At 41.7% G+C, this 25,690-nt stretch overlaps 1 protein-coding gene and 1 long non-coding RNA gene across 12 annotated transcripts in view; one reads left to right on the top strand and one right to left on the bottom strand.

Moving 5' to 3' along the window:
• Positions 1-25,690, top strand: part of SPIDR (scaffold protein involved in DNA repair) — a 469,038-nt gene that overhangs the window by 364,206 nt on the left and 79,142 nt on the right. The gene's annotated exons all lie outside the window — the stretch shown is intronic.
• LOC108176496 (uncharacterized) overlaps positions 3,293-25,690 on the bottom strand; it is an 86,124-nt gene continuing 63,726 nt past the window's right edge. The window contains exons 3-4 of the long non-coding RNA XR_007919030.2: positions 7,301-7,386; positions 3,293-3,425 (exon numbers count right to left, since the gene is read on the bottom strand). This is a non-coding gene — a long non-coding RNA (uncharacterized lncRNA). The remainder of the gene's footprint in view (positions 3,426-7,300; positions 7,387-25,690) is intronic.

A 25,690-nucleotide genomic window follows, 5' to 3' on the forward strand; every position in this document is an offset into this window, starting at 1 on the left:
TTTGATTTTTGACAAGGGTGTCAGTTCAATGGAGAAAGAATAGTTATTGCAGCAAATGATTGTGGGACAACTGGGTTATCTACTACAAAACAATAAAGTAGGTCCCTTGCCTCATACCATACACGAAAATTAAGTCAAAATGGATCATGGACCTAATGTAAGAACCCCGGGTTGGCATTGTAGCACAAGTGTTTAAACCACTACTTGGGACTGTGGCATGCCATATCAGAAGGCCTTTTGGGGTCCTGGCTGCTCTAGTTCCAATCCAGTTTCCTGCTAATGTGTCTAGGAAGGCAGCAAAAAGAGGCTCAAGTACGTGGGCCCCTGCTGCCCACATCAGAGACCAGGATGGAGTTCCTGGCTTTCCTAGCTTTGGCCTGGCTTAGCCCCAACCATTGTGGCCATTTGGGGAAAAAAAACAGCAGATGGAAGACTGATATCTCTTTTCTCACCTCCTCCCCAATCTGCCTTTCAAATAAATAAAAATCTAAGAGCTAAAATTCTCAGAAGAAAACTAGTACTATATCTTCATAACCTTATGTATCAGGCTATAGTTTCTTGGACTTGACACCAAAAGCATAAACAGAAGAAAAATATATTAATGGGACTTCATCAAATTAAAAACCTTTGTGCTTCAAAAAACTGGTGTAGAAATGAAAAGACAATCCACAGAATGGGAAAACTTTTTTGCAAATCACTATCCAGGATATATAAAGAACACTTACAACTCAACAATAAAAAAGCCTAAATAAAAAAAGTAATCAAAAGGTTTGAATAGACATTTCTCCAAAGATGATATGAAAATGAAAAAAAAAAATGACCATTAAGTACAACATCACTAGTCTTTAGGGAAATTCAAATCAAAACCACACCCATTTGTATGGCAATGTAAAAATTTTTTTAAATTTTTAGTAATAGAAGTTGATGAGACTGTGAAGAAGCTAAAACCCTCATATACTGCTGGTAAGAATGTAAAATGGTGCAGCCACTTTGAAAAACAATCTGGCAGTTCCTCAAAAAGTTAAACAGAATTACCAAATAAGTCAACATTTCCACTCCATAGATATACACACAAGCATGTTCATGTAACTTCTAAAAAGATGTTCATAACAGCATTATTCATACATGAAAAAAATGGAAATAATCCCCTGCCCATCAGCTGATAGAGAAATAAATATGACAGAGCCATGTAATGGAATATTATTCAATAACAAAAAGGAATGAAATGAAAAAATAATGTATGCTACAATACCATAAATTAAAAAACATTATGCTACGTGAAAAGAAGCCAGGCACAAAAGCCACATATTCTGTGATTCCATTTGTGTGACCTATCTATAATAGGCAAATTTGCAGAGGCAGAAAGTAGATTAATTTTGAGGAGGGAAGAATGGCAATGGTTGCTTAATGGAGTGAAGTTTCCTTTTGGGGGATGAAAGCATACATTAAGGAACTAGACAGTACTGATGGTTGCAGAACATTGCAAATGTACTTCATGCCACTGTTGTATACTTTAAAGTTATTAAAATGGTAAATTTTATGTGTATTTTGCCACACTAAAAAGAGGTCAATTTTATGGTATGTTATATCTCAGTAAAGCTATTATAAAAATAAAAAGCATAATAGCTTTTATTATTCACAGGGAATTGTCCTAAGGGAAGAAAATCCAATCACGAAGAGTATACACTGGACAATTACATTTTTATAATATTTTTGAAGTGGCAAGATTTTAGATAGACAGATTAGTGATTTCCAGATGTTAGGGATGGAGGGAGGGGAGGTGGAAAGAGATTATAAAAGGGTAACTTGAGAGATCCTTATGCTCAGTATCTTCCACTCTTTTTCTTAAAGGTTGATTTATTATTTTTAAGGCAGAGTTACAGAGAGGCAGAGAGAGAGAGCGAGAGAGAGAGAGACAGGTCCTCCATCTGCTTTCACTCCTCAAATGCTGCAATGGCTGGAGTTGGGCTGATGTGAAACCAGGAGCCAGGAGCTTCTTCTGGGTCTCCCACGGGGATGCAGGGGCCCAACGACTTGCTTGGACCATCTGCCACAAATTTCCCAGACCATAGCAGAGTGCTGGATAGGAGGTGGAGCAGCCATATGGGATGCCTCCTGTGCTCAATATCTTACCTGTGGTGGTGAATACAGGTTCCTACACAGGTGCTAAAACCTGTGAAGGATACAGCTAAATGTGCACACATACAAGTAAACTTGGTGAAATATGAGTTAGAGTAACAGGTTGTAGCAATATCAGTATCCACTTTGTGATGCCTTGTTGTGATTGGGCTGAGCTGGATCTCTCTGGATTGTCTCTTACAACTACACGTTTCTCTACAATTATCTCAATAGAAATTTCAATTAATAATTAGGCATGAGGTAACTGTCTTTGACAAACCTGTTCCACAGGTAAACTTCTATCAGGTTATAAAGCATCTTATCTTCCTGGGCAATAACCAAAATCAAAGTCCAAGCTGGCACTGATTGTGTCAGCTGTTTTATTTGTGCCTTCCTTACAGACCAAACTTGCTGCGCACGGGTGGCTTGCTGTTGTTCATTTCAGTCATGCGCTATTTTCCAAAAATAAAAAGGATGTGGAGTGTAGAAAAGATCTTTCTCAGACTTTTTCCAAGTCGAATCACTTTCAGCAAAGAGAGATTGTTATTTCTTCCTGTTCGCTGATATTAGAAAGTTTACATGTCACATTTCAGCGAGGAGAAAATACAATTCTTAAGTGAACGAAAAACACATTTCTGTGCAGTAGAAACTGTGCTGTTAACTTCTCGTCATGTTAAAAAGATAAACAACAGGATTAACTGTTTACTTTGGGAGGCCGAGGCTGGTTGTTTTTGAGGAGAAGAACACAATGTCCTGCTGTCTCTGGTTTCCCGGCGGCTGCAGCGGCGGCCCCGCCCACTCGCCCCGGAGGCGCCCTCGGCTGGTCTCGCCCCTGGTCCACGCGCGCCCCTAGACCCCTTCACCGGCTCGTCGGCACGCCTTTCCTTTTATTTCTGTCTTCCCCTAACTGAGCTGTAAGAAGAGTTTAGAAAGCGGTGAGGAAGATCCTTGTTGATCTTCAGGGGCTGCTGGGATTGACAGTGACCTAGAAGGATTCCGGGAATTCTCGGTGGCCTGCTAGGCAGGCGTCACCCGGCACAGGCCCGGCCTGAGGCCGAACCCTCCTCCTCCTCCTTCTCTTCTTCCTCTAAGGACGGCCTGCACCATTCAGTGGGAAGTGCGGGGTTTGAGAAGTGGGGGAGGGCTCTGAAAACTTAAAAGAGGAATTTACTTATTCTCCCATTCTGTAAAGATCCTCGGTTTTGTTGTCCTTATGCCTTGGGCTTTGTTCTGTTGCTTTTATCAATGAACAACATGCATTTTTATAATTTTGAAATATTCTCCAACTGGCATGATGTGACATTAAGCTGGTAAGAGAAGAGGAAATAACACTCTTAAAGACGAATGTTAACTCTATAATGGACTCTCATACTTCCAAAATGTCATGACTAGAAGTGAACAACGAACCTCTTATCTGTATTGTTTCGTGTTGCTGGGAATGCGTTGTGGAATGTGGTTTCATTTGGCACAGATTTCAGTGGGTTCTTCCAACGTGGTCTAGGACTCACCCTCTTGGCTCAAAAATGCCAGAGCCCAGGCCCTGCAAATAGCTCCTTCCAGGGAAGCCACGGCCAATTCTGCTGGAGCTGCTTTCTGACTGCTGCCTTGTTCCCAGAAGGAGGGTGCAGGGCAGCCACCCAGGAAGGAACAAACTGTGGACACAGTATTTTAACGTTTATTGCTTTGCTCTGATCAGGGCTGACCCATGAGGTTGACGCCATTAGGCCCAGTCACTGCTTTGCAAGTGCCAGGCTCACGTAGGAGATGGGCCCTGGCTTGGCTCTCAAGCCCTTCCCTAGGAGCCCTTCACTGAAGAGGCTTCTGAAGATGCAGACGCCCTGCCTCAGGGCTTGGACATGGCAGGCAGTTAGAGAGGACTCACTTTCCTGTGGAGCAACTACATCTGTGACAGCGTGAATGTGCCTGGTAAAATAAGGAAGCTAAGGTTTTGAGCACAGGAGAGGTGGAGGCCCTTAGCTGGGTGTGCAGATCTGAGGGCACAAGCTTCTCTACAGCGCATTTCCATGAGCCCAAAACAGAGCCTTTTCAGGCCCTGGTGCTCCCTGAGCCACGGGCTTCCAGCCATGAAATAGGGGATCATTTGGATGAGGTCTGTGTTGTAGGTATGAGAGGAATATTGATCTCAAATAAGTGGGATTTGTTTTACAGGTTATTTTAAGAACTTTTGACTGGTAAGCTCTGTCTTGGGATGAATGCTCTTACTCTAACCACTAACATCCTACTTCCTCCCTGTGTGACATTTTCTCTTTGCTGATGTAAGCATTTATCTGAGTTAATCACTCCTAAAAATAGCAGTCCCTCTCCCTCAAGTCACAGGGTGCCCACCAGCAGTGGTCAGTGCTGTGTGGGCTATGGAAAGTCACCTGCATCCCAAGGCATAGGGAGAGCAGTTGGATGTTTATTTACCCTACCCAGTGGGTACTCTGTGGTGTGACAACACAGAGTATGTAATGGGTCTGCTTCCCAAAGTAGAAGTTTGATTCTATGAACACGAATCCATCACGTACTTTAAAATGTGAAGTCTCCTAGCCCCTTGTCATGGCTGACTGCTAGCTCCCAATGTCTCAGAGCTCACTAAAGACAGTGCAGTGTTTCCTCCGTGAACTTGGTAGTGGTGCTTGAATTGTAGCTTCCTGGACAGATACATCTAACTTTCTTTGGACTGAAGTAATTGAAAAGACCTGGGGAATAGCACCTTGTCTTATAAAAGGAATCTCGACTCAGAGAGCTTCCTCAGCTTGTCAGTGGCAGTAGAAGGGCAGGGGCCTCAGCCCCTCCATGCTTCTGTTGCCTCCGTCACTCTGTTTTGAGTCATATCCTCCACGGAGCAGTTTGGTCTTTGCCAATCAGCTTAGTCCTTGCCTGCACCATGACTCCTCACCCCGACAACTTCCCTTCTCTGAAGTGAGGCCCATCTCTAGCCCTGATGCCACTCTGTATTTTCTCTGTGTACCCACCTCATTAGAAACCATAGGCCAGGGTAGGCTCTCCCTGTCCCTCATCCATCACATACCACTGTGCTCTCTTGTCTCTCTCTCAAAGTGTTTCTTTGTCATTGTTAATTAATTAATTAGTTAATTTTTTAAGGAATACAATTTTCATAAGTACAACTTTAGAAATATAATTATTCTTCCCACCATACCCACCCTCCTACCCACACTCTCAACCCATCTCCTCCTCCCTCTCCCCAGTCCCATTCTCCATTAAGATTCATTTTCAATTAACTTTGTACATAGAAGACCAACTCTATACTAAGTAAAGATTTCAACAATTTGCACACACACACAGAAAAAAAAAAACTTTGAGAACTAGTTTTACAGTTAACTCTCATTGTATAATTCATTGAGGACAGAGGACCTGCATAGAGAGTTAGTGCACAGTGACTCCTGTTGTTAATTTAACAATTAACACTCTTATGTATGAAATCAGTGACCACCTGAGGCTCTTGACATGCACTGCCTAGGCTATGGAAGCCTTTAGAATCAACAAACTCCATCAGTATTTAGACAATGCGATAAGCAAAGTGGAAGTTCTCTCCTCCCTTTAGAGGGAAGTATAACCTTCTTTGATGGCCACTTCTTTCCACTGGGGTAGCACTCACATTGATCCTTCATGTAGAACACTTTTGCCACAGTTGTCTTGGCTTCCATGCCTGAAATTCTCTCATGGACTCTTCAGCCAGACCAGGAAGCCTTAAGGGCTGGTTCTAAGGTCAGAGTGTTACTTCGAGTGATTGTCATTCTGAGTCTGCTGGGTGGTCTGCTTCCCATGTTGGAACGTTCTCTCCTTTTTAATTATATCTACTATTATTACCAGAATCTTGATCCTATTTATATGATCACTTTAACACTTAATCCTATCTATATGTTCAATTTAGCACTTAAGATGACATTTTTACCAACCAGCTTAATGGAATTTGGGGTCCTATGACGAGTTTTAAATTATACCCTTAGAAGTATGTCTGAGTTTCTGCTAATACTAACTGACAGAATTAAAAAGGAGAGAGCAATCCAACATGGGAAGCGGGATACACAGCAGACTCATAGAATGGCAGATGTCCTAAACAGCACTCTGGCCTCAGAATCAGCCCTTAAGGCATTTGGATCCGGCTAAAAAGCCCATGAGAGTTTCTCAGGCATGGAAAGCCAGACACTGTGGCAAAAAAAAAAAAAAAAAAAAAAAAAAAAAAAAAACAACCAACCTAAAAGGAATGTGAGTGATCCCAGCAAGCAGAAAGAATGGGGCCAGGCCATCAAAGAAAGAAGTACCTTTTTGACTATGGCCTTGTCTAAATAAGATCAGAGTTTGTGAACTCAAGAGGCTTCCATAGCCTTGGCAGCTCATGACAAGAGCCTTGGGTGATTACTGATGTCATCAATAAGAGTGTCAATTGTTAAATCAACAACAGAGTCACTGTACACCTGCTCCCCATGTAGGATCTCTGTCCTTAATGCGTTGTACTATGTGAATTCAAGGTAAAACTAGTCCTCAAACAGTACTTTATACTTTGTGCTTCTGTGTGGGTACAAACTGTTGAAATCCTTACTTAGTATATACTAAATTGATCTTCTATATATAAATATAATTGAAAATGAATCTTGATGTGAATGGGATGGGAGAGGGAGTGGGAGATGGGATGATTGTGGGCGGAGGGAGGTTATGGGGGGAAAAAAGCCACTATAATCCAAAAGTTCTACTTTGGAAATTTATATTTATTAAATAAAAGTTTTAAAAAAAGAAGTAAGTCTAAAGGACTGTATGCAGAATGATACAGATTTACAGTTACAAACTTCCTCCTCCTTCTCTTATTCCCACTTTTATTTTTTACTGAGATCCATCCTCAGTTGACTTTATACACGTATGATTAACTGCAAGTTAAGAGTTCAACAAATAGTATGAATGAAAAAACAAAAAATAAAACTGTTCCTCGACAGTCAAGACAGTCAAGTCATCTCTTAACAAAGTATCAATTTCATTTCTACAGATTTTGTTTTAGGTGATCTATTAATTCTCACAAGTCAGGGAAAACATATGATATTTGTCCTTTTTGGACTGGCTTATTTCCCTAAATATGATGTTTTCCAGATTCATCCATTTTGTTGCAATTGAACAGATTTCATTTTTTATTTACCGTTAATGTAGTATTCCATAGTGTACATACCTCATAGTTTCTTTATCCAGTCTTCACTTGATGGGCATTTAGGTTGATTCCATGTCTTAGCTATTGTGAATTGAGCTGCAATATACCTGGGGATACAGATAACTCTTATTTACTGATTTCATTTCCCTTGGATAAATTCCTAGTAGTGGGATGGCTGGGTCACATGGTAAGTCTATATTCAGATTTTTGAGGTATTTCCATACTATCTTCTGTAGTGGCTTTAGCAGTTTATATTACCACCAACAGTGGATTATGGTACCTTTGTCCCCATGTCTTGGCCAGCATTTGTTTAATTTTTGTATGAAAGCCATTCTAACTGGGGTGAGGTAAAACCTCATTGTGGTTTTGATTTGCATTTCCCTGATGGCTAGTGATCCTGAACGTTTTTTCATGTGCCTATTGGCCATTTGGATTTCCTCTTTTGAAAAATGTCTAAGTCCTTTGCCCTTCTCTTACCTGGGTTATTTGCTTTTTTGTTGTGGAGTTTATTTTCTTTTTCAAAGATTTTATGTATTTATTCAAAAGTCAGTGTTACAGAGAGAGGAGAGGCAGAGAGAGAGAGAGAGAGAGAGAGAGAGAGTCTTCCATCTGATGGTTTATCCCCCAATTGTCCACAATGGCCAGAGCTGCACTGATCCAAAGCCAGGAGCCAGGAGCTTCTTCCAGGTCTCCCACGCAGGTACAGGGGCCCAAGGACTTGGGCCATCTCCTACTGCTTTCCCAGGCCACAGCAGAGAGCTGGATTGGAAGAGGAGCAGCCGGAACTAGAACCAGCACCCATATGGGGTGCCAGCGCTTCAGGCCAGGGCGGTAACCTGCTGTGTCACAGCACTGGCCCCAGAGTTTCTTGATCTCTTTATATATTCTAGTTATTAATCCTTTATTAGTAGCGTGGTTTGCAAATAAATTTTCCCATTCTGTTAAAGTTGCCTTTTCACTTTTCTGAGTGTTTCATTTGCAGTACAGAAACTTCTCAATTTGATGTAATCCTATTTGTTAATTTTGGCTTTGACTACCTATGCCTCTAGGGTCTTTTCCAAGAAGTCTTTGCCTGTGCCAATATTTTGCAGAGTTTCCCCAATGTTCTCTAATAATTTGATAGCATCAGGTTGTAGATTTATATCTTTAATTCATTTTGAGTGGATTTTTGTATAAGGTGTAGGTAGGGGTCTTGCTTCATACTTCTGCATGTGGAATCCAGCTTTCCCAGCACCATTTGTTGATTGTCCTTGCTCCAAGGATTGTTTTAGCTCCATGGTCACATATAAGTTGGTTATAGATGCTTGGATTGATTTCTGGCATTTCTGTTCTGTTCCATTGGTCAACTCCTCTGTTTTTGTACCAGTACCAGACTGTTTTGATTATAATCGCCCTATAGTATGCCTTGAAATCTGGTATCGTGATGCCTCCGGCTTCGTTTTTGTTGTATAAGATTGGTTTAGCTGTTCGAGGTCTCCTGTGTTTCCACATGAATTTCAACATCGTTTTTTTCTAGATCTGAGAAGAATGTCTTTGGTATTTTGATTGGTATCGCATTGAATCTGTAAATTGTTTTCAGAAGAATGGACATTTTTATGATATTTATTCTTCCAATCCATGAACATGGAATATTTTTCCATTTTTTGTGTCTTCTTCTATTTCTTTAATGTTTTATAATTCTCATCATAGAGATCTTTGACATCCTTGGTTAAATTTATTCCAAAACATTTGATTTTTTCTTTAGCTGTTCTGAAGGGATTGATCTTAGAAGTTCTTTCTCAGCCGTGGCATTGTCTGTATATGCAAAGGCTGTTGATTTTTGTGTATTGATTTTATATCCTGCTACTTTACCAAACTCTTCTATGAGTTCCAATAGTCTCTTGGAGTGTTTTGGATTCCCTATATATAAAATCATGTCATCTGCAAGTAGGAATAGTATGACTTCCTCCTTCCCAATTTGTATCCCTTTGATTTCTTGTTCTTGCCTGATGGCTATAGCTAAAACTTCAAGGACTATATTGGATAACAATTATGAGTGTGGGCATCCATGTCTGGTACAAGCTCTCAGTGGGAATGCTTCCAACTTTTCCCCATTCAATAGGATGCTGGCCATGGGTCAAAGTGTTTCTTTTAATGCATGGCCCCTTTATGGCAGAGGCCAGAACTGAAGAAGAGCACAGCTATGAGGGACTTGGGATCAAGAGTAGAGGGAAAAGCCCTGAGATGAGCCAGCTGCTATGGGCTCTGCGAGTTCCATAGGTGTTGACCTAGTGCCACCAGAGCTAGGTTTCCCAAGATAATGAGAAATTTGAATTTTACATTGCTTTCCCATTTCAGTTACAACGTTTTAAAAATGTTACCAGCGTGGGTCCAGCCCTGTGGCATAGCGGATAAAGCCGCTGCTTGCAGTGCCGACATCCCATATGGGTGCCAGTTTGAGACCTGGGTGCTCCACTTCTGATCCAGCTCTCTGCTATGGCCTGGGAAAGCAGTAGAAGATGGCCCAAGTCCCTGGGCCCCTGCACCCTCATGGGAGACCCAAAAGAAGCTCCTGGCTTCTGGCTTCAGATCAGCGCAGCTCCAGCCTTTGCAGCCAACTGGGGAGTGGACCAGTGATCTCTCTCTCTCTCTCTCTCTCTCTCTCTCTCTCTGCCTCTCTGTGTAACTCTGACTTTCAAATAAACAAGTAAATCTTTTTAAAAAAAAATGTTACCAGCGTAGAAACAAAGAAGATATTAGCCAAGCAGAATCCCAAGAGAACCACTTTTAGTCTCGCTCTAACAGGTGATTATCATTGATTTAGAGCATGGGCTCCCACCAGATGTAAGGAGACTCCCTAAAAGCTCTCTGTTCCAAGCCTCTACTCTGCCCCAAAGCTTACATTTTTGAAACAAAAATTTAACCAGAACCTTCATCTATTTCCATTGTTTGATAAAATACAACACCCGTTCATGATGAAAACTCTAAGCAAACTGGGTTTGGAAGGAACATTCCTCAATACAATCAAAGCAATCTATGAAAAACCCACAGCCAACATCCTATTGAATGGGGAAAAGTTGGAAGCATTTCCACTGAGATCTGGAACCAGACAGGGATGCCCACTCTCACCACTGCTATTCAATATAGTTCTGGAGGTTCTAGCCAGAGCTATTAGGCAAGAAAAAGAAATTAAAGGGATACAAATTGGGAAGGAAGAACTCAAACTATCCCTCTTTGCAGATGACATGATTCTGTATTTAGGGGACCCAAAGAACTCTACTAAGAGACTATTGGAACTCATAGAAGAGTTTGGCAAAGTAGCAGGGTATAAAATCAATGCACAAAAATCAACAGCCTTTGTATACACAGACAATGCCATGGCTGAGGAAGAACTTCTAAGATCAATCCCATTCACAATAGCTACAAAAACAATCAAATACCTTGGAATAAACTTAACCAAAGACGTTAAAGATCTCTACGATGAAAATTACAAAACCTTAAAGAAAGAAATAGAAGAGGATACCAAGAAATGGAAAAATCTTCCATGCTCATGGATTGGAAGAATCAATATCATCAAAATGTCCATTCTCCCAAAAGCAATTTACAGATTCAATGCAATACCAATCAAGATACCGAAGACCTTCTCAGATCTGGAAAAAATGGTGCTGAAATTTATATGGAGGCACAAGAGACCTCGAATAGCTAAAGCAATCTTGTACAACAAAAACAAAGCCGGAGGCATCACAATACCAGATTTCAGGACATACTACAGGGCAGTTGTAATTAAAACAGCATGGTACTGGTACAGAAACAGATGGATAGACCAATGGAACAGAATTGAAACACCAGAAATCAACCCAAACATCTACAGCCAACTTATATTTGATCAAGGATCTAAAACCATTGAGTGGTACCCCATCATTTACTCCTAGATGGCAGGAGGAAAGTGTGCTGACACCCATGCCCCTTTCTTACCACCACAGCCCCAGGTCGGGTCAGCCCCTTTACATAGAGCCCTTCGTGGCCTCTGCCCCTACACTGGGCATTACTCAGAGATGGTGGCTCTTTGTCCATCTCTGAACCCCATTAGCTCCCTTCTTTTTAAGTGCTTATCAAAAGTTTGTTGGTTTTTTTCCCACATACTTAACTTTGATTTTAAATCAACAATAAGAAGCAAGCATGTGGTGCAGGGATTAAGACTCTGCTTGAGAGCCTGTATCACATATGGAATACCTGGGTTCCAATTCTCACTCTACTTCTGATTCCAGCTTCCTGCTAATGTACTTCCTGGGAGGGAGCAGGTGATGACTCAAGAATTTGCATACCTGCCACCCATCTGCCACCCACATGGGAGAACTGGATTGAATTCCTACTTCCTGACTTTGGCCTGGTCCAGCCTTAGCTCTTGTAGGCATCTGAGGAATTAACTAGCAAATGAAAAATCCCTGTAGCTTTCTCTCTCTCTCTCTCTCTCTCTCTCTCTCTCTCTCTCTGCCTTTCAAATGAATAAAAATTTTAAATTAGGAATAATGCCTTAGAAGCCCCAGATATTAAATAGTCTTTGAACTCCATCACTGTTTTCTCTTATTGTTATGGTCCAAATGTTTGTGCCCCCCTCAAAAAAAATCCATATGTGGAAATATTCAAACCCAAGGTGATGGTATTAGGAAGTGCATTTGGAAGGTGACTGGTTCATGAAGACAGAGCCTTTGTACATAGAATGGATGCCCTTATAAAAGAGGCCTGGGAAAGATCTCTTGCCCCTTCTGCCCTGTACAGCTGCAGCAAAAGATGGCTATTGTGGGGGATTAGCCTCACCAAATTCTAAATCCGCCAATACCCTGACCTGGTACTTCTCAAACTACAAAATTGTGAGATATGAATTTCTATTGTGTATGCAGCACTCAGTCAGCGATATTTTTGTTAATAGCTGTTGGAACAGATGAAGACACCTGTGTTACCTTTCTCATTTACTATCTTCAAGCCTTAAGTTTCTCAAACATGGGAAAGCTCTTTCCTGTCCTAGGTTTTGTACATGCCGGGCCCTCTGATGAACATTCTCTCCTTGTTGAGAGACTGAGGGTTCCAGGTTCTAGTCTCTACACAAAAGATTACAAGGATGAGATGTAGAAAAAGGATAGCAGAGGAATAAGATTTATTAATAAAGTGAAAGTACATACTCAAGAAGGAGTGTGGGAATGCTATAGAGTGACCTGTAACCCATGAGATGTGGGATCATCCATCCCTTTATATGATCTGGAGATAGAGCAGGTGCTGCTTTGGGTGAGTTTTACAGGAAAGGGTGGAGATTCCTAGGAATTTGGTGACTACTCAATTTCTCACCTTTTTGGGAAATCTTTAAGTGTTATAGAATCAAGTGTGTGATGGGAGTGGGATTGTCAGTCATGGCAATTTTATTAAAATGATATAAAAGGCCGTAGATCACCAGAGGGACCCAGTCAACAGCTGTATTGAGTATTTTTGGTCAGCAATGGTTTCTTCCCAAGTGGTAACTTTGCTACAGTATTGATTTAGGGTCGATCATGGGAGGAGTTTTAGAGGCAGCCCTGAGGGAAGGTGTGGTGACAGATTTATGCCAGCTCTTTCTCTGATCCCTTTCTCCTTACCATGACTTTCTCTCAACTTTTTGCATAGCTGGCTGCTGTTTCTTCAGGCTCAGGTGAAAGATCACTTTGTTTAAGGTGTTGGCACCCCAAATCCCCAGTGTTGTCTCTTACAGCACTCTGTTCACTTCCTTCCTAGCTCTCACAATTTGTGATTGCATATTTGCCCATGTGTTAAGTTGCTCTCCCCCAAGGAAGTACCGAGAGCAGCTGTTGTTGAGCTCACCACCAGGTACCCAACACATCACAGAGGACCTAGCTGAAAAATAGTCTTGCTGTATTTTGCACATAAATGGATGGGTCACAGCTATATTAGACATCTCCAAAAGGCCACAACACCATTTTGGAATACAGTGATGCACCCCTGAGTGCTTTGTTGTTAAGGATCTTGTGATACTTATTTCAAGGTTCTGTGGCCCTCCACGCCTCACTGCATCTGTGGTACTTACATTGTCTGGTTTGGTAGTTTTGTACTTGGCTCATTTGTCAGGTTCAAGCAAATCAAGCTGTCTTTTAGGGGGAAAAAAACAACTCACATTTAAGTCTACAAATTCAGAAGGGATGGTTTCCAAATATTCTCAAAACTTATAAATAAGGACTAAAGAGCCATTATATTTTCCCATTGACACATGCTAAGCATCCAGAGGATCTTTATTTCCAATGGAAGTGAATCAAAGAAACAAACAGAAAACTGACTTCTGGAATGGCAGTGTGAAGACACAGTGGGTTCTTCTCTCAACAAACATTTAACTGGAGAAAATTATAAAAGCAGTCATTTAAAGTCTCTGGAAATTGTCCTAAAGGCATGCAACAAAAGGAGAAACATTTCATCAGTGGAATCAAGAAAATTTACTGTCTCAGTAAGACTAGTGAGTCTGTCGCCTTCAGCTATAACCCTTCCCCACTACTCACACTTGGTTTATGTAGACTATGCTGGGGATCTACTATAAAGGGCTATTCAAGAAGATGACCCCTTGGCCTTCAGCCCCCAGTCAAAGGTACATCTCACCCTAGGATGGCTAGCCACCAGTTTCTATTCACCCATCAAGAAGAATGCCCAAGTGCCCCACTGCAGAGGCTCCCTGAAGAAGAGACAAACCCAGAAGAGCCATGCCACTACATGCCTGAGGACCTGTAGAGCAGTAATGTCACACCAAGAGAGGAGACCACTCTCCCCACTTCTAGCTCCTGAGAAGTGGCCCAGAGCCTTTGCCCAGAGGGAAGCAGTTTTTAAGAAGGGTACTATTGGCCGGCACCACGGCTCACTAGGCTAATCTTCCACCTTGCGGCGCCGGCACACCAGGTTCTAGTCCCAGTCGGGGCACCGGATTCTGTCCCAGTTGCCCCTCTTCCAGGCCAGCTCTCTGTTGTGGCCAGGGAGTGCAGTGGAGGATAGCCCAAGTCCTTGGGCCCTGCACCCCATGGGAGACCAGGATAAGTACCTGGCTCCTGCCATCAGATCAGCGTGGTGCGCCGGCTGCAGCATGCCGGCCGCAGTGGCCATTGGAGGGTGAACCAACGGCAAAGGAAGACCTTTCTCTCTGTCTCTCTCTCTCTCTCACTGTCCACTCTTCCTGTCAAAAAATAAAAAAATAATAATAATAAAAAAGAAGGGTACTATTGCCTGGCCCAGTGCTGGCTGTTTGACCATCTGCAGAGTGACCAATGGATGGAAGGTCTCCTTTTCTATCCATCCCCCTCTCTCTGGAACTCTTACTTTCAAATAATAAATAAATAAATCTTTTAAAAAAATAAGTATGAAACTACAGAAAAGGTTATTTTTCTCTCTCTTTTCTTTAGTTGCCATTATGTGAATTGACTAGATCATCAGGGAATCTCTGCTTCACTTTGTCAGAGCGCCAAGTTTCTGGCTCCAGTTTCACCTACAGTGGTGTCATCTACATGATAGAATCTACACTGCCCTTTCGGATCCAGCTAAAAAGCCCATGAGAGTATTTCAGGCATGGAAAGCCAAGACACTGTGGCAAAACACACACACACACACACACACACACACACCTAAATGAAAGATCTCTGTGAGTGAGATTCCAGCGGAAAGAAGGGGCCATCAAAGAAGGAGGTACCTTTCTCTGAATGGAGGAGAGGACTTCCATCTTGACTATGACCTTGTCTAAATAAGATCGGAGTTGGTGAACTCAAAAGGCTTCCATAGCCTTGGCAACTCATGACAAGAGTCTAGGGTGATTACTGACGCCATAAACAGAGTGTCAATTGTTAAATCAACAACAGGAGTCACTGTGCACTTACTCCTCATGTAGGATCTCTGTCCTTAATGCTGTACTATGTGAATCAATGGTATAACTAGTAATCAAACGGTACTTTACACTTTGTGTTTCTGTGTGGGTGCAAACTGTTGAAATCTTTACTTAGTATATAGTAAGTTGGTCTTCTGTATATAAAGAGAATTGAAAATGAATCTTGATGTGAATGGGATGGGAGAGGGAGCAGAGATGGGAGGGTTGTGGGTGGGAGGGAAGTTATGGGGGAAAAAGCCACTTGTAATCCAAAAGTTCTACTTTGGAAATTTATATTTATTAAGTAAAAGTTTTAAAAAAAAGAAGGGTACTATTGCACTGCCTAAGTGTTGATGACTTTATAATGGTAGGAGAATTCCATGCACAAAGGTTTTGTTGGAAACAATAGAAATCCTGGTAGACAACAATTCAGAAAGTGCCTGTAGCTCCATGATAACTATAGCAGCCAGCAAATGGCAAAGCAGTAGGCTTACAAAGAGAATCAGAACTAGGAGTTTTCCTAGGATCCCAGTCAAACCTTGGGGCACAAAGCTGTGTACAAGTACTCCCCAAGAGACCCACTGAGGAGCAGTCAGAGCAGCTGTGGCCACAAGGAAGACAAAAATGTCACAATTTGCTGACTTGAAAGATCAGCAAGGAGAGAAGGCATTACCAACATGGCAGCTCTTACCACACTGGTTGAACAACAAGCTGCTCTGGCCCAGGGGAACCCATTGAAAAGCAATATTTAAAACAAAATCACATACATCCTTGGCAGTCTGGCTTGCCATACTCTTAGGAGGAATGGAAGAGAAAATTCAAGTGCTACCTGAAGAACAGGAGGTGAAAAAAACCTACGCAGTTGATTTATTGTGATAGCAGTCTCTAAGCCACACACATCCAGTGGTAAAGAGGAAAAATCTAATGGGCTGTGGAAGTTTTATCCATTAAATCCCAGGTTTTTAATTCTGTGGTTATGTTGGTGAATTGACAGGTGCGTTAAAGTAGATTTGAAATAATAAGCTAGATTTTAGTATCATTAAGAATAAAAATACAAATTGTGCTATAAATTGGATACTAGGGTAATATAGTATGTTTTACATAAATATAAACTATCAGTAGGACATTGAGCAAAGGATGCTTTCATACATTACACAATAAAGAAAGAAGTGGTTTTCATGACCTCTCAACAATTATTTTTTGTGGAAAGGAGCAAAACACTGTAAACAAGGGGAACACTTTAAATAATAGATTTGAGAGAGCAGAAGATAGCTTTGGTGAGCTCAAGACTAGGGTAATCAAGATTCTGTAATCTGAAAGAAAAAAAAAAGGGAATGAATAAAATGAAAAAACAAACCCTCTCAGAAATATATAGGACACCATTAAATCTCGCAACAAATGTATGACAAATGTGCAAAAGGGATACTGGTGCAGAAAAAATATTTAGGAAATAATGGCTAGCGGCTGGCATTCTGGCATAGTGGGTTAGGACGCAACCTTTGACACTATCATCCCATGTGGGTGTCAGTTCAGGTCCTGGCTGGTTTAATTCAGACCCAGCCCCCTACTGATGTGCCTGGGAAAGCAAAAAAGATGACTCAAGTACTTGGACCCCTACCACCCATGTGGGAGACCTAAATGGACTTCCAGGCTCCTGGCTTTATAGCCCAGCCCAGTCCCAGACATTGCAGCCATTTGGCGAGTAAACCAGTGGATGGAAGAACTCTCCCTCCCCATCCCTCTCTTCTTCCCCTTCCTCCTCCCTCTCTGAGTAACTCTAGGGAGAGAGAAAGGAGAGAAGAAATTAAGATATCTCAAATGTGATGAAAATTTTTACAAATCCAGGAAGTTCAGTGAATTCCAAGAATGATGAATTCAGAGATCCATACTCAGACATCTCATAGTAAAAATGTTGTAAGTAAAATATAGGGGCCGGTGCCATGGCACAGTAAGTTAATCTACCTGCAGCACCAGTTTGAGTCCCGGCTGCTCCTCTTCCAATCCAGCTCTCTGCTGTGGGCTGGGAAAGCAGTAGAAGATGGCCCAAGTCCTTGGGCCCCTGCACCCGCATGAGTGACCTGGCTTCAGATCAGCACAGCTCTGACCATTGTGGCCATTTGTGGAGTGAACCAATGGAAGGAAGACCTTTATCTCTGTCTCTCCTTCCCACTGTCTGTAACTCTACCTTCCAAATAAATAAATAAATAATCTTAAAAAATATATAAAGAGAAAATCTTGAAAACATCAAGAGAAAAATGATTCATTATATATAGGTAACTCCTATAAGATACTAGCTAGGGTTCATTAGGGTTAGGGTACAGCCGATTAGACCACTGCCTGGAACACTGGCATCTCAAATCAGAATGCTGGTTCAAGTCCTGGCTGCTCCACTTTTGAACCAGTTTCCTGCTGATGATGGCCCAAGTACTTGGGTCCTTGCCACCCATGTGGGAGGCTCACATTTATTTATGAATTTATTTATTCAAATAAATAAAATAAATCTTTTTGTAAAAAAGGAAATGTTTAAATGGAAGATTATTTGTAGTAACCTCTTGTTCACTTATGCCGTGGTTTTTCTAATGTTAATTATCACTGTACTGATCTTTGAAAGAATGTTTACGTAATTAAGTATTCATAACTTTTGTTTCCTCTATGTATGTATGTATGGAATTCCTGGCTCCTGGCTTTAGCCTGGCCCATCCTAGCTATTACGGCCATTTGTGGAGTGAACCAACAGTATTCTCTTTCTCTGTTTCCCAGTCTCTGTCACTCTGCCTTTAAAATAAAGAAATAAATGAAACTTTATATTAGCTGATGTCTTATCATGGAAGCCAGATGGCATCATATTCAAAATGCTGAAAGATACCAATTACTTATATCCCCTTTTTGACCTTTAATTCCTGAAGTTAAGTCAGTAGGATTGAACATTGATTATTTTGTCTTGATAAACTCACCTCTTCATTTTTGTAAAACTCAAAGGTCACAATTGTTCATCTTCATTTTGAAGGATTCTAGCTTTCTACTTGTTTGGATCAGACCTAAATCTTAGCTACAGAACCCTAATTTTTGTGTAAAGTTTCCTTTTTTCTAGTTATAGTACCATGTAAATTGAGTTTGTCCTATAGCAATATCCTATAGCTACTACATATTGAATAATGGCATAGGTACTAGTATATGTGGAAATATTAAGACTACTTATCTTATAGTGAATGACATATTCATTAGGTGCATCAGATTTCGTTGTGGTCTTGGTTTTAAAATACTGGAAGATTGAATGTAGTAAAAAATATACAAACATGTTTGGAAGATTATACAATGTAGAATTTAAAATAAGTTTATTTTGGTGCAAAAAACTTGGAAGTCCATGCATAGTTTTTCAACATAGTTTCATAAGCTTTCTAAAGTAACCTCATATGTGGTTTTGATGTATCTTCCTAAGTAAATCTGCTACAATGCAATCAGAAAAAAAATGTTGCTAGAAGCATTTTAGTGGTAGTGATGATTTTCAAAGAGCATCCATTAATAGGTCATGAATATTAGTGTTTGATGAAACATAATTTGGAAATGCTTTAGGGCCCAACATTGCAGCGTACCGGGTTAAATCATCACCTACAACACTGGCATCCCTTGCCAGTGTAAGTCCTGGCTGCTCCACTTCTGAACCAGCTCCCTGCGAATGTACCCAAGAAAGCAGTGGAGGATGGTCCAAGAGCCTGGATCCCACATCCACTTGGGAGATTCAGAAGTGCTCCTGGTTCCTGGCTTTGGCTTGGCCCAGCCCCAGCAATTGTGTCTTGCCTTCTCTAACTCTGCCTTTCAAATAAATAAAATAAATCTTTTTGTAAAAAAGGAAATGTTTAAATGGAAGATTATTTGTAGTAACCTCTTGTTCACTTATGCCGTGGTTTTTCTAATGTTAATTATCACTGTACTGATCTTTGAAAGAATGTTTACGTAATTAAGTATTCATAACTTTTGTTTCCTCTATGTATGTCTTTAGACTGTGCTGTCCATTAGGGTGGCCCCTGGCTAAGCTTGTTATTTATATTTACATTTAAACTAATTAAAATTAAACATTCAGTTCCTCAGTCACATTAGCCACTTCTCTCTCTCTCTCTCTCTCTTTTTTTTTTTTTTTTTGGCAAGATTTATTTATTATTTGAAAGATAGAGTTACAGAGAGAGGAGAGACAGAGATCTTCCATCCACTGCTTCACTCCCCAAATTGCTACAGTAGCCAAGTCTGAGGCAGGCTGAAGAAGGAGCCAGGAGCTTCATCCAGGTCTCCCACATAGGTGGTAGGGGCCCAAGCACTTGGGCCATTCTCTGCTGCTTTTCCCAGGCCATTGTAGGGAGCTGGATGAAAGTGGAGCAGCCAGGACTCAAACCAGGGCCTAACCCTTTACACCACAGCCCTAGCCCCACATTAGCCACTTTTCAAGCACTCCATAGCCACATGTGTCTAGTGGCTGTCACATTAGACTGCACAGAGAACATTCCATCAGTGCAGAGCTGTCTCTTAAACCACAATAATTTAGACCAAAGGTCTGTTCTTTATTGTTAACAATGGTATGTAAATCAATTTCACTTACACTTGATCCCTTACAGAGCTTTAGCTCCAGAAATTAGGCTGATAATTCTCTCCTTTTGTTAATTTCAAATGGTATTTGTCAAATAGGCTCTGTATTTATTTCACTATAATTTTAGAGTTTTCTTATTTAATGTTGTGTGCCATAGAACAATATAGTAAACCTCTCTGACTTTTTAATATTCTGTGTATTGGGTAAGGATAACAGCAGCCTACCCCCAAGGGCCTTTTGAAGATAAAGTGATGCAAATAGAACAGAGTCTGCCATTAACCAGCTGATATCAGGATGAATCTCTAACCCATGTATACTGTGGAAAAATAAGTGTTCATTATTTTAAGCTTCTAAAAGTTATGCAGCTATTTGTTATGCAGTAGTATATAATGAATGCATTGATCATCAGTGAAGCAGATCAAAATATTACTAAATATTTAGATTTTTTAAACAACTAACTTTGTTTTTGGTCATATACAAAGCACTCTACCTAACAACTAGGCCATGGCATTCATCTCATATATTAAAGGTTTTTGTTTTGTTTTGTTTCGTTTTTGTTTTAAGATTTAGTTATTTGAGAGGCAAAGTTACAGACAGAGAGAGGGAAAAAGACAAGAGATCTTCCATCTGCTGGTTCACTTCCCAAATGGCCCCAACAGCCAGAACTGGGTCAATCTGAAGCCAGGAGCCAGGAGCTTCTTCTAGGTCTCCCATGTGGGTGCAGGAGTCCAAGCACTTGGGCCGTCTTCCTCTGCTTTCCCAGGCCATCAACAGAACTGGATTGAAAGAGAAGCAGCTTTGACAGGAACCAGCACCTGTATGGAATGCTAGTGCCTTAGGCGGAGGCTTAATGTACTGTGCCACAGAACCAACCCCCTAGCAAGTGTTCTTGGTTATGATATGGGGAAGACATTTTCTTCAATATCAGGATTAGTGTGAGGATGCCCAGAGTCACTGGTTTTTCCTCAGTGTTGACCTGAAGTTCTTAAAAGGCAGATGGAAATGAAAAGCACAAGAATTGGAAAGGAAGAAACAAATGATAATTAAATGATTACATCAGGGGTCAGCTCTGTGGAGTAGTAGGTTAATCCTCTGCCTACAGCACCTGCATCCAATATAGGCACTTCTGATCTCTGCTTATGGCCTGGGAAAGCAGTGAGATATGGCCCAAATGCTTGTGCCCCTGCACCCTCATGGGAGACCTGAAAGAAGCTCCTGGCACCTGACTTCTAATCAGCCCATCTCTGGCCATTGGGGCCATTTGGGGAGTGAACCAGCAGATGGAAGACCACTCTCTGTCTCCCCCCTCTGTGTCTATAACTCTACCTCTCAAATAAATAAATAAGTCTTCAAAAACAAACAAACAAACAAACTATGTGCAGAAAATTATAAGAACTGCCCGGCGCCATGGCTCACTTGGCTAATCTTCCCCCTGCGGCACTGGCACCCCGGGTTCTAGTCCCGGTTGGGGAGCCGGATTCTGTCCTGGTTGCTCCTCTTCCAGTCCAGCTCTCTGCTGTGGCCCGGGAGGGCAGTGGAGGATGGCCCAAGTGCGTGGGCCCTGCACCCACATGGGAGACCAGGAGGAAGCACCTGGCTCGTGGCTTTGAATCGGCACAGTGGGCCAGCCACAGCGCACCGGCCATAGTGGCCATTTGGGGGGTGAACCAATGGCAAAGGAAGACCTTTCTCTCTTTCTCCCTCTAACTCTGCCTGTCAAAAAAAAAAAGAAGAAGAAAATTTTAAGAACTAGTCTAAGTACCCCACCCAGGAAAGATACATATGCTTGTGCCCATCCCTCTGCCAAGCCCTATATCATGTGAGTCACTTTTAATATGCACAGCAGATCTCTCAGGTCGTCTTATTCCTGTGAAAATATTAGTAAAATAAGTCCGCACAAGTAAATGATTGCTGCAAGATCCAGAGTTGCTAACATGGTACTGTCTCCCTGTGAAACTATGTGAGTTCCACTGAGTATTATTTAACTTAGGGTACTGTCTGGTTGTTCAGGAAAAACCAGTTGATCATGGGGCTCTTTTCTGCTCAGGCCTGTAGAGCTAGCACTGATTTTAGAAGATAGTGTTTGATAGAGCAAGAAGCATGACAAGTGCTTGGAATTCTGTGTGTGCTGCTGATAAGCTAGTTTGGTTTGGGCTGTCTGTGGAATGCCAGTTTCAATCCAGTTGAACCAGTGGGAATGACTCCACCTCAGGCCTGAGCCAGCATGCCGCTGAGCTGTGAAGCCATACAAGGTGGGAGTGTGTGTGTCCAAGTGTGAACAAAAGCTAGGAAAAGAACAATAATGGTAACTCATCTCTAGGGTGGAAGAATAAGTAAGTACACCCTTTCTTGGTTATTTGAGATACAGGCAAATGTCACATAAAGTTAAAGCACAGGTACTAGCTAATTCCCTTTTTGAACACAGTCAAAAGGAGAAAGGCTTTGTGTTTTTGTTTGTGGGGAGTTTTGTCTTTGTCTTGACTGTAATAAAACTTTTCAGGCTGGCACTGTGACACAGTGGGTTAAAGCCCTGGACTGCAGTGCCAGCATCCCAGATGGGCTCCAGTTCAAGTCTCAACTGCACCACTTCTGATCCAGCTCTCTGCTAATGCACCTGGAAAAGCAGCAGAGGATGGCCCAAGTCCTTGGGCCCCTGCACCCACGTGGAAGACCCAGAAGAACCTCCTGGCTCCTGGCTTCAGATTGGCTCAGCTCCAGCCATCGTATCCATCTGGGGAGTGAACCAGCTGGAGGAAGATCTCTCTCTCTCTCTCTCTCTCTCTCTCTCTCTCTCTCTCTTTCTCTCCCCTCTCCCTCTCCCTCTTCCTGCAACTCTGTTTTTCAAATAAATAAGATAAATCTTTGAAAAAAACTTTTTTTCTTTCCTGCGTATTTAAATTTAGTTTCCTATGTATTTATTGTGAATTCTATGTCCAGCCTCTGTTAATTATCAGCATCTCTTCTTAGGCCATTAATAGGGAGCTGGACTGGAAGTGGAACAGCTAAGACTCCAACTGGCACCCATATGGAATGCTGGTGTCAACAGGCACAGCTTAACCTGCTGTGCCACAACACAGCCCCCCCCCCCATATCTTTGTTTCTTAGTTAACATCATTCAGTACCTATGTCCAGCTTCCTAAAGAGGGGCAAATGAGGGCTGTGTCAAAGGCAAAATTTTTTAATCCATTCATTAAACTGTCAGTAATCTGTCTTCAAACTTTATATGCATATTGTCTGGGTATAGATTTCTGGATTGAAGTTAATTTTTCCATTCAAATCCCAATCACATTTTGTTTCCCTCCCTTCTTTCTGGAAACTGAGGTGTATCACAGTTTACAGTATGCTCCTTGAGAATGGGAATGAAAATATACATTTTTACAGTTGGTTTGTAGTGTCTGTTTTTGTCTTCACCATTTAAAGGCATCCTCATCCCCTACCCAACTCCGTAACAGAATTCTCTACTCTGCTTCTAAATAGGAAGATCAAGGCAGAGCCTTGGGGACCAAGACATGTAGGTGAGCTGAAGGTGGAAAAGACTGCATTTCCTAAGGAGGATGCCCTGCCCTCTGCATGTGATGATAAGCCCTGCTGATCTGTGACAGAAACACCCTAGACTTTGCTTTAAGTGCTAACATTTGTTATAAAGACTACAGACTATGTTTCCTAACATATCGTTGTGATTCACTGGTCTTAATGTGGTGTTTTTATTATCAACTAATTTAAAGTATTATCTCTTTTTTTTTGGTATCAAACACATTGTCAACTTTTTAAAATTTATTTATTTATTTTGACAGGCAGAGTGGACAGTGAGAGAGAGAGACAGAGAGAGAAAGGTCTTCCTTTTGCTGTTGTTTCACCCTCCAATGGCCGCCGCAGCCAGCGCGCTGTGGCCAGCGTACTGCACTGATCCGAAGCCAGGAGCCAGGTGCTTCTCCTGGTCTCCCATGCAGGTGCAGGGCCCAAGCACTTGGGCCGTCCTCCACTGCACTCCCGGGCCATAGCAGAGAGCTGGCCTGGAAGAGGGGCAACCGGGACAGAATCCAGTGCCCCGACCGGGACTAGAACCCGGTGTGCCGGCGCCGCAAGGTGGAGGATTAGCCTATTGAGCCGCGGCAACGGCAAGTATTATCTCTTTTCCACTGTGATTTCCTATTTGACTTATGAGTTGAAAAGTATGTTGTTGAAAGAATTTCAGGGGCCAGCACTGTGGAGTGCCAATTGAGGAGTGAACGAGAGGATGGAAGACCTCTCTCTCTCTGCCTCTCCCTCTCTCTCTGTGTGTAACTCTGACTTTCAAATAAATAAATAAATCTTGAAAAAAAAAAGTTCCATATCCTATCGGACACATTTGCAGCCTAAGGAATATAATTAAATGAAAAATCAAGGACAAATATCTATTTAAATTTTTTCTTACATTTGAATTTTTTAAAATATTTATTTATTTGCTTGAAAGAGTTACACAGAAAGAGGAGAGGCAGAGAGAGAGAGAGAGAAGTCTTCCATCTGCTGGTTCACTCCCCAGTTGGGCACAATGGCCGGAACTGTGCCAATCCGAAGCCAGGAGCTTCTGGGTCTGCATATGGATGCAGGGACCCAAGGACTTGGGCCATCCTCTACTGCACCCTAGGCCATAGCAGAGAGCTGGATCGGAAGTGGAGCAGCCGGGTCTCAAACTGGCGCCCATATGGGATGCCAGCACTACAGGTAGCGTTCTTACCCACTACGCCACAGCAGCGGCCCCAGATATGGAACTTTTTAAAGACATATTTGTCTATTGGTCCACTTCCCAAATGGCTGCAACAACCAGGTCTTAGCCAGGCCAAAGCTAGGAGCCAGGATCTCCCTCCAGATCTCCCATATGGGTAGCAAAGGCCCAAATATTTGAGCCATCATCTGTTGTTTTCCCAGGCATGTTAGCAGGGAGCTGGACTAGAAGTAGAGCAACCAGGACTCAAACCAACACTTCAATTTTGGATGCTGGCATCACAAGCAGCAGTTTAACCTGCAGTGCCACAATGCCAGTCCCCATTTCTCTTCTTTGGTGGTTATCCTTGAAGTTTTACCACATATATTATATTAAGTATCTAACCTCTGAAGTGAAAGTGATGTGAGGACTTGGGAACATTTGAGCTGCATTCACTACAGTTGACTTTCTTGCCATCCATCTCCAGGTTTTTGGCTCTCTACACATAATTAGATGTGTTTTTTATTATGTTGTTTATTTATTTTTATTTGTTTATATTTTTGCTTGCTAGTCTTTCTTGCATTTTATAGACTTTTTTCGTGGATAATTTTCTTTTTCCTAAGTTGCATAATTTAGAAATTATTTTAGGTATTACCTAAGTCATTAGTAAATATTTCAGTCAGGCTCTGTAGGTAGAAAAGGCTGCTAGCTTTTCTTTATCTGAAAATGTTTTTATATCACCACCATTCTTGAAAGATAGTTTTCATGGTACATGGTACACATTCTAAGATGGTTATAAGAATTTTGAAAATATTCTGGTATTACTCTGCTGTCTTCTAGCTTCCTTCATTGCTTTTGAGAAGACTGCTGGAAATTAGATTTTTATTTCTTTGCAGGTGTTCCTCTGTTAAAATTGCCTGTCTTTGGTGCTCTCTCTTTTTAATTGTGTTGTGCTAGAATGGATTTCCTTTCTGTTGTCCTGCTGGGTATTTGTTTTTCTTCCTGTATCTTACATGAGTTGGGAAAATTTCTATCGTTAGACTTACCAATGATCCTTCTTCTTTCTCTGTTTTGCTCTTCTGGGATTTTATTAGACATAGGTGACACCTCATTCTGTCCTCTGTTTCTCCACCCTTCCCTCAGGCTTTTGGCTCTCAGTTTTCAAGTTGCATCCAGGGTACATTATCAGTTATATAACCCAGATCCCATACACACACTTTCCAAGTATAGATAGCTACGTGTTACATCTCAGTGAATTTTATTTCAGAAAGTATAGCTTTCATTTTTCAA

This window comes from Oryctolagus cuniculus, chromosome 6 (genome assembly GCF_964237555.1).
Source record: "Oryctolagus cuniculus chromosome 6, mOryCun1.1, whole genome shotgun sequence".
Lineage (NCBI taxonomy): Eukaryota > Metazoa > Chordata > Mammalia > Lagomorpha > Leporidae > Oryctolagus > Oryctolagus cuniculus.